Source organism: Peromyscus californicus, unplaced genomic scaffold, assembly GCF_007827085.1.
Source record: "Peromyscus californicus insignis strain IS unplaced genomic scaffold, ASM782708v3 Scaffold_12__1_contigs__length_115047231, whole genome shotgun sequence".
NCBI lineage: Eukaryota > Metazoa > Chordata > Mammalia > Rodentia > Cricetidae > Peromyscus > Peromyscus californicus.
Window position 1 is genome coordinate 91,371,603 of NW_026294413.1, and position 12,265 is coordinate 91,383,867.

Below are 12,265 nucleotides of genomic sequence, written 5' to 3' on the forward strand. Positions count from 1 at the left end.
CATCATTAACAAAGGCAGCAGAAACAAATATAACACACCTTCACAGTTAAAACAATATTCCACAACATAAACAAATGAACCCATCTTTGCCCAGTTAAGATAATATTCCATAACAAAGAACAATTTAAGGGAGGGAGGGAGGAGGGAAGAAGAGAGAGAGAGAGAGTGCGTGTTAGAGTTCTTTGGAGTTACTTGTTCTAACTTTAATATTCTCTACATGCAGTACTATGCCAGGCTGGCTTTGAACTCCTGATTCTCCTGCTTCCCCGGTACTGGGATTACAGACATGATCCACTGTTAGATCACAGACCCTGTAGCTTGCTCCACCCTGCTTTGCAGCTTGCAGATGAAAGGTTAGTTTATGGTCGTATTGAGTGCCTGCTCTGTGCTCCTCAGATGTATGCCAGCTTAGGCAGGATCAAATGGAGTGAAGATGCCTACCCTTCTGAAGATCCGTAAGTCACAAACCCCTTTGCCCTTGGGATTTGGAGGGAAGGCTCTTCTCCCCCTCCAAGGCCACATTGTGCTGCCCATAGTATGACAGTGTGATATGTCTCTTCTAATGCTTTTCCACGTTAGACCCCATCGAGGCCCCTATGGCTGCCAAACTCTCCCTCCGTGAATCTGCCGTTTCCCTCTTACAGTGCTAACAGTCACATTTATCCTGTGTCAGTTAAAAACAACCCTCCATTTATTTGTGTGGGAATATGGGTGGGGCACATGTACCGTGGTACAGTGTGGAAGCCAGAGGACAACCCGTAGGAGCTCATTCTCTCCTCTGTCATGCAGGCTCTGGGGACTGAAATCAGGTTGTCAACCTTTACCTCTGAGCCCTCTCACCAGCCCATCAAAACCAAGACAACAAAGGCCCACATCCAGAGATAACAGAAAGGCATATTTTCTGTAAAAATTAATGCATCTTCAAAGAATAGTTGCAATCCAGAGTTTTCTGAAAACATTGAAAGAACAAAGAAGGTTGTGTCCTCTGGTCTATGATGTGCTTTTTATGGGAACTGTTGTAAATGGGGCTGAACTGTGCCAAGAGTTTGACATGTACATGAAACAAATGACTGTTTTGATGAACTAAAAACACAAAGATGTACTTGCATGCAAACCAATACTTCAGCATAGCAAATGAACTTAAAATGTGTTAGAACATTTTTTTTTTCTAAGAAAGTATACAATGTGAGCCTTACATTCTACAAGCCCTGAACACTTCATCTTAGTTCTTTCCAAGGAATGGGCAATGTATGTTGAACATGTAAAATGGACATATGTAAATATAGATTCAGTCCTGAAAAGTAATGCTATAAAAAAATTAAAAAGTTAAATGACAGACCAGATTTTAAGAGAACTGTTTGGGGAGTTGAGAGGAAGCTTGGTGTCTTACAAAATTGCTGTGTGACTTTGGGTTCAGACATGTCTTTACCTCTCTGGGCCTAATGTTCCTGTCTTTGGGAAGGAGACTAAGCCAGCCAGTGTCCTCAGACACCCCCCCCCCCCACTTCCCCTACCCCGCTTTTTTTTTTTTTTTTTTTTTTTTTTTTTGAGACAGGTTTCCCTGTGTAGCCCTGGCTGTTCTAGAACTTGCTCTGTCGACCAGGCTGGCCTCAGACTCACAGAGGTCCGCCTGCAGTGTGTGCCACCACTTCCAATTTCTTCTTTTAAAAATTGCTTATTGTGTGTGTGCACAGTGTGCATATGGAGGTCAAAGGACAGTTTGTGGAGGTTGGCTGTCTCTCCACTGTTGGACTCCCAGGGTTCAAAGTCAGGTGGTCAAACTCGATGGAAAGCACCTTGACTGGCTGAGCCATTCCATTGCGTGTGTGCACAGCATATCTACCTTTTCTATGTCATTTACTTCTTAATTTCAGTACTAGGAATGGGAACCAGGGCCTCATATATGCTAGGATTTATTTTTAGATTATGTGTGTGTGTATGAATGAAGTCACATGTATGCCACAGTGACTATGTGGGGGTCAGAGGACAACCTTTTGGTAGTTGGTTCTCTCCATCCACCATGGGACCTGGATCAAACTCAGGTTGTCCATCACACAAGTGCCTTTACAGGCCGAGCCATCTTGCCGAGCCTGTTTTTTGTTTTGAGGGAGGGACAGGGTTTCATATGGTCCAAGCTGGCCTCAAATCCACTATTCAAATTTCTTAAGGCTGGACCGTAAATAGGTACAGTGACACATCTGCCTTGTGTGGGTTGTGTTACTCCAGCTCCCTCCTACAGTCGAATGGAGGAAGTGACCACATTTGCCAGTCAGAATCTGGTAAAGGAATTCATGGCCATCTTAAGCCTGTCTCAATGGAGGCTTTTACACTGTTAGCAGATTTTATTTACTGGGGGTTACTATTATGCCAGATGTAGTAGCTAATTTAATGTTTTCAGTCCAGAAGATTTTTAGAAAGAGGTTTAATTTTATTTATGTGTGTGTGTGTGTGTGTGTGTGTGTGTGTGTGTGTGTGTGTGTGTGTGTGTGCACGCTTACATGCATGCAGGTGCCCACAAAGGCCAGAAAAGTGCATGGATCCCTTGGAGATGAAGTTATAAGCAGTTCTTAGTTACCTAATGTGGATATTGGGAGCCAAACTGAGGTTCTCTGGAAGAGCAAGCACTCTTAACCACTGAGCCCAAAACAGACATTTTTACTAACTTATTTCACAGAGGAGGAAATGAGAGGCTAACTTCCCTGAGACTCCCAGGTTGTGTCTGATCAAGATTTTGAAACTGGGTAGTCTGTGCATGAGAAATTAATGAATTACTTAAGGTATTTATTCTCATAAATTGCTGTGTTTATGAACAGCAATGGCAAGGCATGCCTAAGCATTTGCCAGAGATGGCCTCTCCCTATGTCAGGCAATGCCCTTTTTAGATGGGATGGGCCTAGGTCCTTTTTGTTGCAGGGACAGATCACACCTATGGGTGAGGGGAGGGCTGCTTGAGGCCATTTCCAGAGCAGTCTGGCAGTTTCTCTGGACATGAATCTTATGAACAAGATGGAAGTCTCCAAGCAGCCAAAATATATCAGAACCTAGGACACAGACAGTCTGGCAGCAAAGACGAAGGAACAATTCACAGTGAACACAGGTGTCATTGAACTCATGTCCATGGTCTGTAGACAAGCAAGAGCACATCTAACAAAGCCCTGGTCTGCCCAGATGTGTGTCAGCTCCTTCGATAGCTCTTCTCTGGTTAATGAATCATCTTCCCATACCTCTTACCTAAGTGATGCCACACTGCCCCACAGAGACAAACAATAGTGTTTGGGAATGAAAGTGCCTGGCACCAAAACAATCTTGCCAGGCCATTAAGCACAGGCTGTCAGCACACAGCCTACTGTTTTCTTGCCCATGCTCTGGCAAACATCCCCCATTTACTAGATATCTGGATTGTATGTTTTGGGAGTCATAGCCACTCCAGATAAGCTGCACTTGCCTTGGAAGGCAGCATGGCAGGCAAGACCCGTCCCAGGGAACTCAGTTACTGCAGCTCTCCTCTGTAACTCAGCAAGAAGCCAGTGATGGGTGCGATGCAGGATTTGAGACTGGTCTATATGGATGGATTGAACTGGAAACTGTACTGTGATTGGCAAATACAATACTTAATTTACACACACCCCTTTCTGAGAACACATTGAGGATTCTAAGGCAGAGCCATTCTGGGCGGGAGGGCGTGCTGGGCCTAAGGGTTCCTGAGTGCTTTGTCAAACATTTGTTACACAGAAGGAATTGATAACTGATGTCATTTAGCTTAGACTGGTTGGCTGTATTACTGCTTTGCAGCCTCCTCGGGCTCCACCATCCCTAGTTCCTTCCACAAAGGCATTTCCTTTAGTCAAACTCTTGCACAGTGAACCTGCATTTGCCCCATAGAGGATCCAGACTAAGACAGTAGATTTTTTTAGATGACTTTTGAATGACTGGGACTACTTCTATTCCCTGAGAAAAGATGATGTCTTCATTAGGAGACAGAATGTCATGGTGTCATGGCAGGAAAGCTTTTTGCAAGGGGCCTTTCAGGAGTGCTTCCCTGGACCAGACCATGTGCCAAGTCCTCTGCATGTAACCTCCCTGCTGATCTTCTACACTACCTTCTCAACAAAAACAAGAAGCCCCCAAACAGCAACATCCAGGGAAATAAAAGAATAGATGTTTTCATTAAAAACAAAAACTTGGGCTGGAGAGATGGCTCTGTAGTTAAGAGCACTGGCTGCTCTTCCAGAGGACCTGAGTTTGATTCCCAGTACCTACATGGCAGCTCACAACTGTCTGTGACTCCAGTTCAAGGATCCAACACCCTCACAAAGACATACATGCAGGCAAAACACCAATGCACATAAATTAAATAATGTGCCCCCCCAATAAAAACACTTGAAGTTCAGAAAAGTTAAATTACTAGTCTTTTTTTTTTTTTTTTTTTTTGTGACTGTGTAGTTTTGGTGCCTGTCCTGAAGCTCGCTCTGTAGACCAGGCTGGCCTCGAACTCACAGAGATCTGCCTGGCTCTGCCTCCCGAGTGCTGGGATTAAAGGTGTGCACCACTGCCACCCAGCTGCAAATTACTAGTCTTAAAATCACACAGCCACCAAGTCACCAACTTCAGAGTCTAGGCTGCCTATTATCTCATTTAATCTTTTCCATAAAACAACAGGGTATATAAGATAGGTAACATTTGCTTAATGCATATTACATACCAGCCTCCTTCCATGAACTCTTAAATCCACCTTCCTTTTGCCTGAACCCCAGGGCAGATTTGGTTCTAGCTTTGCTTTTCCGTGACTTGAGACACACATAAGACACAATTGCTCATGTATCTAGTCTTAATGGAATACCAAGACTCTATTAAGCACAAAATGCATTTACATATAATGTGCTTTGTCTTTTAGAGTGTCTGTCTAAATGTCTTTAGATCCATGTTGACATGGAAATTTACTATAAGTGTTGAAAGTAAAAAGTATAAACATCGTGATGTCACTAAAAATGACTTGCATTGGAAAAATACAAAACCAATTTAGTGCTTTATGGTTTCTTAGCAGTAAGACTGGGCAGCTCTCTTCACAGCATCAGAGCAGTCTGGTGCTCCAGACATCGGGTATTCTGCTTCCCCAACCCAGCTCCTGAAACCACGGATCTTGCTGTCTTTCTAGAGATGTCTCCTCCCCCAAGAGAATATTGTTGGACTTAGAGAATGCACAATCTTTCTGGCTTTTCATTTGGTAACCTAGATTTGTGTGTTGTGTGTGGTGCATGTGTATGTGTTTGTATGCAAGTGTGTCTGCATGTATGTGTGTATGCATTATGTGTGTGAAGGCACCAGTAGTTGACATTGGGTGCATTAAATTTCTTCCCACTTAATTTTTGTGACAGCACTTCTCACTGAACCTAGAACTTGCCACTTGGGTTAGACTGGCTGGCAAGCTCCAGGGATCCTGTTTCTGCCCCTAGCTCTGAGATCATAGGTATGTGCCAATGTGCCTAGCTTTGTATATGGGTCCTTGGAATCTGAACTCAGGTCCTCATGTTGCATAGCAAACACTTTGCCAACTCCCCAGCTCCACGGTAAGTCATTCCTTCTTACCTTTGAATAACCATGGATGTATTAGTTTACTTGACCTTTGTCCTACTGAAGGTCATTTTGGTTGCTTCAAAGGTTTGACAACTGTCTATGCTACAAACACTCATGGGCATGCCTTCGTGCAGACATACATTTTTAGCTCCTTTGGGTAAATATCAAAGAGCACAGTTGCTGAACCATGGAGTAACATGAGTATGTCTTAGTTTTTGAGACAGGGTCTCTCTATGTAGCCCTGGAACTTGCTATGTAGACTAGGGCTGGTCTTGAACTCACAGATATCCACTTGCCTTTGCCTCCCTTTGTGCTGGGGGGGGAATCAAAGGTATTTTAGTTTTGATATCCACTTGCCTTTGCCTCCCTTTGTGCTGGGGGGGGAATCAAAGGTATTTTAGTTTTGTAAGAAACAGCCAAAGTGGTTTTCAAAGTGGCTGAACCATTTTGAATTCCCACTAGCAATGCACGGAGTTCTGACTGCTCAGCAAAAGTGTTCTGTGGTATCACCGTCTTCGATCCCTACCACTCTACTTGGTGTAGTGGTTCATTGTTTTCATAGCGTGGAGAATATTTCCAACCTGTCTTCTGTACTGTCTGTCCCTTTTTCCACAAAGGAAACATTCCCAGACCTCAATGGATGCCTGCAACCTCACAGTACCAGACTTTCTATTTGTTTTCTTTTTTTTTTTTTTTTCCGAGACAGGGTTTCTCTGAGTAGTTTTGGAGCCTGTCCTGGATCTTGCTCTGTAGACCAGACTGGCCTCGAACTCACAGAGATCCACCTGGCTCTGCCTCCCAAGTGCTGGGATTAAACGCGTGAGCCACCGCCGCCCGGCCTATTTTTTTTCTTATCTGTATACACTTATGATAAAAATTTAACTTGTAAATCTTAGCAAGAGATTGATAACCAATAATAGAAGTATGGAAACATACTGTAGCAAGTTATGTGTGACCTCTCAAACTACCTTACTCTACTATAAATTTGAGTACAGCAATTTATTTCCATATAGAGTCGTCAATTTTACCTTCTGCTGCAGGAAGCACTGTATGGCTTCTCCACGGTGTGCCTGCTTTTCAGAGCACTGCTCAAGCTTGGGGTCATTATTAGGCACAGTAAGGGTTAGTCGAATACCAGCACTGAGACTCTATAGCAATCAGTCTGACAGCCAGATGGCTAAGTTATCAGCAGGTGCTAGTGTGTCCAGCATGGGTTTGTGGGGCATGGGGATGATCTATGTCCCTCATGCGACAGAGCAGGATAGGGAGCTGTTTCGCCACACTAAAGAATGACATACAACTTCAGGACTTGAGAATTGAGTACTTCTGGATTTTGACATTCCAATTTTCTGGCCTGCAGTGAAACCCCAAATAAGGGGAGAATACTGTTTATCTGGTTGGGTGAGATGCAAATTCTGTGGTCTGTTTTCCACACAAAGGGTTATAACTGATTTGTAAGTCATCTGTATGTTTCGAATTTAACATTCTTTTATCTGCTATGCCTTTTGTTAGTATTTTATCCAAGTCTAAGCTCGTTTCTCATTCTCTTACAGTCAACTTTTGCAAAGCAGAGTTTAAAAACTTTACTGAGGTCTAGCTTCTTTCCTTTACAGATTGTGCCTTTGGTGTTGTACCTAAAGTCACTGCCAAACAAACCCCAAGCCATTGAGATTTTGCCTATGGCATCTTCTGAGAGTTTGACATTTATATCCACAACCTATTTCTGAACTAGGGTCCCAGTGTGTATATGCTGTGCCTAAGACTGACTTTTAGCAGATGTCCATGAATCCCAGGAGTGTCTAAATGGTTTTCTTTGGCTCTATCACCCTAACTCTGCTGTCAAAGATCAGCTGATGATGTTGTGACTCCTACGCCTGAACTCTCTATTCTGCTCCAGTTTTTTTCCAAAGTCACACTCTCTATAGTCAGTAGTCTATAGTCTACCATAGCTTTTTATATTATGCTATGAAATCAACTCCTGTCAGTTCTTTGCTCTCCAGTATTCTATGAATGCCTCTGTCCTTTTCCCTCTATACAAACTTTAGAATCAATTTGCTTACAAAATAAGCTGGCTGGAATTTTCATTTGGGCTGTATTGACTCTATAAATAAGGGGGAGGGATCTGTTATCTTCACATTATTGATGATGTATGAGCATGAAATGTTCATTTATTTTTTGTCAGTTTTATAAATTTACTTTATAAAATTTATGTAGCTCATACATTTTTTTGTGGCCTTTTACCAATTGTCTTTCAAGGAATTAGTCTACTTAATTTAGATTATGAGATCTGTGTGTAGGAAGTTGCTCTTGGCAATCCTTTATTACTCATGTCCATGGGCTCTGTAGTAGGGTCTCCTTACTGTGCCTTTTTTTAAGCTTTGATAGATTTCTATCAATCTTTGCAAAGCACCAGTTGTTGGATTTCCTGTCTTGGTAATGAAATGACTTTCAATTTGATTGATTTCTTTCTAGCCCTGGCTGTCCTTGAACTCACAGAGATCCCCCTGCCTCTGCCTCCCAAGTGCTGGGATTAAAGGTGTGAGCCTCCACTCTTATTTGTTGCTTTTTAATTACTTTGGATTTAACTTACTCTGTGTTTTCTATCTTTTAAGATGGAATGCTCACATGGACAGTCAATGCCAGGAACTTTACACTTAAACACTGCTTGAGTAGCAACACAGAAATTTCTTATCTTTTCATTTCATTGAATTCACATTGTTTTAAAAATTACAGTATCTTCTTTGACCTGCTTGGTTTATATATGTTATTTAAGATTTAAGTGTTTTCTGTTATATTGATTTCTAACAATGCTATCGGTGCCCAAGAGTAGACTCTATATATTCTCTGGTGTTTTAAGTCTGCTAAGGAATGTTCTATACTCCAGAATACAGTCTATTTGGTGTGTTTCAGATGAATGTGTATTTTGCTGCTGTAATCTACAGAAGTTGTCCACTATGTGCAGCTGTTGATGCTGCTGATTTTCTACTTGCTAGTCTCCAGTCATTGATTAACTGGTAGGGAAATCTTCAAGTATAAAAGTGGATACATCAACTTCAATTTTTTTCATCATTGGACCTCATACCCGACTGTTAAGTGTCAAAGAACAAGATTAAGAATTTGAACATAAAGCCGGGCGGTGGTGGCGCACGCCTTTAATCCCAGCACTCGGGAGGCAGAGCCAGGCGGATCTCTGTGAGTTCGAGGCCAGCCTGGGCTACCAAGTGAGTTCCAGGAAAAGGCGCAAAGCTACACAGAGAAACCCTGTCTCGAAAAAACCAAAAAAAAAAAAAAAAAAAAAAAAAAAAGAATTTGAACATAGGGCAAGAATGGGAACGTTGCTTTGAAAGAGCATTAGCTTTGCTTTGTTGTCTCATGGTTACCAGGCTGCATCAGGAATGTGGGCTGCTAGTTTCCAAGCTTACACAGAAGCTGGAGAGTGAGGGATGCAACCAGTCAAAGGCTGGGACACTTGCTGTTCTTACAGTCAGTGCCTTTTCCTTCACACACACTCTGGAGGTTGCTGGCAGCCATTAATACGTCCACTTTTGAGAAATTCGGTTCTGACATACACACTTTGCTGGTTTTATCACTGCTTCTGTGGAGGCAAATTTTAGAACTACTTATTCTTCCATTTTCACTGTCATGTGGTTTTTAAAATTAAGTTTCATGACTATAACTGACATATAGACAGTTCTTTATACTGTCTATAGATTTCTGAATAGATGCACATGAACACATTATTTTTTTGGCCCAGATCTTTATTAAGTCTGGCATCAATGTGCACATTTGGAGTTTCCACACTTCATAGTAAACATTTGGAACTCTTGGAATGCCAAGGCGTGCTTCTTGAAGTCCAACCCCAAAATATGCTAGTGAATGGGGTGGCACATTCTCTGGTCACCACCTCGATGGAGAATGGCCCTTCCTTTCCTTACTACCTATCTTTGATGGAGTCAGAATGTAAGCAATAGAGCAGCTCTCTAAACTGGCAATGAGCAAGCCTATCTATCCTAAGTCCTCTCTCAGCTCAACTGGTGAGGCATCTGGCTAGGGTTTGGATAAGGCAGCTGCTACCTTGCAAATTCAAGCTCCTCAGGTGCCCAGAATGGACATTCCTATGGCCCTGGCCATCCTCCTTCCCAGGCCCCTTCCCTGAACACAGCCTCTAGACAGCTCTGGGCATTTAGCTCCATAGCAAGTACACCACTGGGGAAGAATGGAGATAGGAGTCCCAAACTCAGACCCTGATGCCCAGCCTTTGACCACAGTTCTCATGCCCTCTTCCTACATCAACGATGCAGGCAACTGCAGGCCTTCTCCCCTCCCCCATGTTCCTGGCGCTGGGATCAAAGGTGTGTGTTACCACTGCCCAGCTACCCCTGCCCGCTCATGCTATTAGTATTTGTGGCTGCTCAGCTGAAAGGAGACTACTCTCCTCCAGAAGCAACTTTGCCTTGGATTCTCTTTATTCATTCTCTCGGGTTTTGGCATTTCCTGTTTGAGGCGTTGCCATCTGAACCACAAAGAACTTTTCTTTCACGTATGTTGTGCCTTAGTGACCAGAATGTGAGCTCATGCCAGGCTACCAAGGCAGCAGAGGTTAAGTGGCAAGTTTTCCTGTCCACATGAAATGTGCATTGTCTCTGTTAGATCAGAGCCTATTAACCACAGTGCTTGCTGTTACTTAAGAAAAGAACCAACTTATCTGATGTTCTGACCAATCCTTTATTTGCATACAGCTCATGTTTTAGGAAACAGTGCTTCTCCAACTCAAAGTGTGGTGCCATCTTTAAGGCTCTCTGGAAGCAAAGCAATTCAACACTGTACAGTCAGCAGACATTCAGAGGGCTCATACTCAACAAACTAGCTCAAAAGAAAATCCAAGGGCTGCGGATAGGGCTTTGTGGCAGAGAGCATTTGTCTAGTGTATCTGAGGCCCTGAGTTCAATCCACAGTACAGCTCAAACAAACAAAAAACCAAAACCAAAACTCAACAACAAAGCAAAGGATAAAGGGTTCTTGGGTGAATCTGTGATGTGCTGTGGTTGATGTTGACGGGTTAGCTCAGCATCCCCATCCTCCACTGCTACCAGGAGTCTGAACATTCTTCTACATATTCAGCAGCATCTTCTGTCACATTATACCACAAATATTTGTGTAATCCTTAGTGTGTCAACAAGCGACCCTCTCATCTTCAAGGGCTTCTCTCACACACCAGGACTCAGTCAGCATTGCTCGCAAATCTTTTTCTGGCAATTAATTATCTGGAATTTTTTTTGTCTGTCTGACCAAAGCAGATGCACTCTGAGGGCAAGGACTTCACCTGGTCCCAGTGCATCTCCAGTATTTAAGACCATGCTTTCGACATACTGTTTGCTTAAAAGATGTTTGTTGAGTGTGGAAAAAAAAGCTTTAAAACTGAAAACTTAAAAAAAGAGTACAGAGAGGAAGAAATATTTTAAGCTTAAATCACTATTCAAATTTTGTTTTAAAATCTAATTAAAACATCAGACAGAAATATAATAAACCCATCACCTACAATTAATGCTAAAAAGGGCGTTTTTCTTTCTTTAAAAACAAAACCCCAGTAGGCAGAATGCAAGAGTGAGTAACCAGAAGGAAAAGAGAAACAACTCAGAGAACTAGGCAGGGGTGGAGACACGGTCGTGCTGAAGGATGGAGAACCGGCAGTAGACAACATTGTACACGTCACCATCTTCTCCGATTTTTAAAAGCAGCCACTAGGCAAACCTTATCTTCCTTTAGTCTAGCGTCTTCTTTGGAAAAGATGATCACAGTAAGAACTAGAGAAGATTAGGTTCTTTTGGAGCAACACTGATAGGCAGAAGTTGGGTCTCTACCTTCAGGAAAGAGTCAACTTTCCTGTTTACTCCCCAAACCTCTCCACCTCCCAGACCCATCCACACTAGAAGGGAATCAAGAACTGAGCATGGTGGCAGGACACACTTGTAACTGAAGCCCTCAGCTGGAGGCAGTGGGATCCCAAGTTTGATGTCAATTTAGGCTACACAGCAAGACCGTGTTTCAAAGGAAACAAACAGGAGGGGAGCACAAATTCAAAGGAAGAAGAAATAGGCATGAAGTAGACCTCTAAGTGCAACCAACCAGCGGGCACACCATCTTAGAACTATGAACTTGGAAGCTGCATCCAAACCATCCTCCCCTGTCCTAGAGAGGCTGGGTTTGCCATGCCACTTGTTAAGTTCAATGGGGTGGCAGTAGATGTGATTGATACACAGAGGGCACAAATCATGTTGGTGTGGTCAGATTCCTTTCAGGCTCATGAAAACGTCCATGTAACTTTTTTTCTTTTTCTCGAGACAGGGTTTCTCTGTGTAGCTTTGGAGCCTGTCTTGGAACTCACTCTGTAGCCCAGGCTGGCCTCGAACTCACAGAGATCCGCCTGCCTCTGCCTCCTGAGTGCTGGGATTAAAGGCATGCGCCACCACCGCCCCACTTAGCCTTTCTTCACCTGCTTAACTCAGCCTGTTCCTTGATGTCAATCTCTGTGCTACCTCCTCCATGAAGCTTGCTCTGTCTTCCTCAGGATGTCCTGTTCCTGCCTTCCTCAGCAGTTTATCTCAATCATATTTTATCACTTTCTGCTTCTATTGTCTCAAGATCAAACTATTCACCATTGAAGGTACCACCACCATTCTGCGTATTGCTA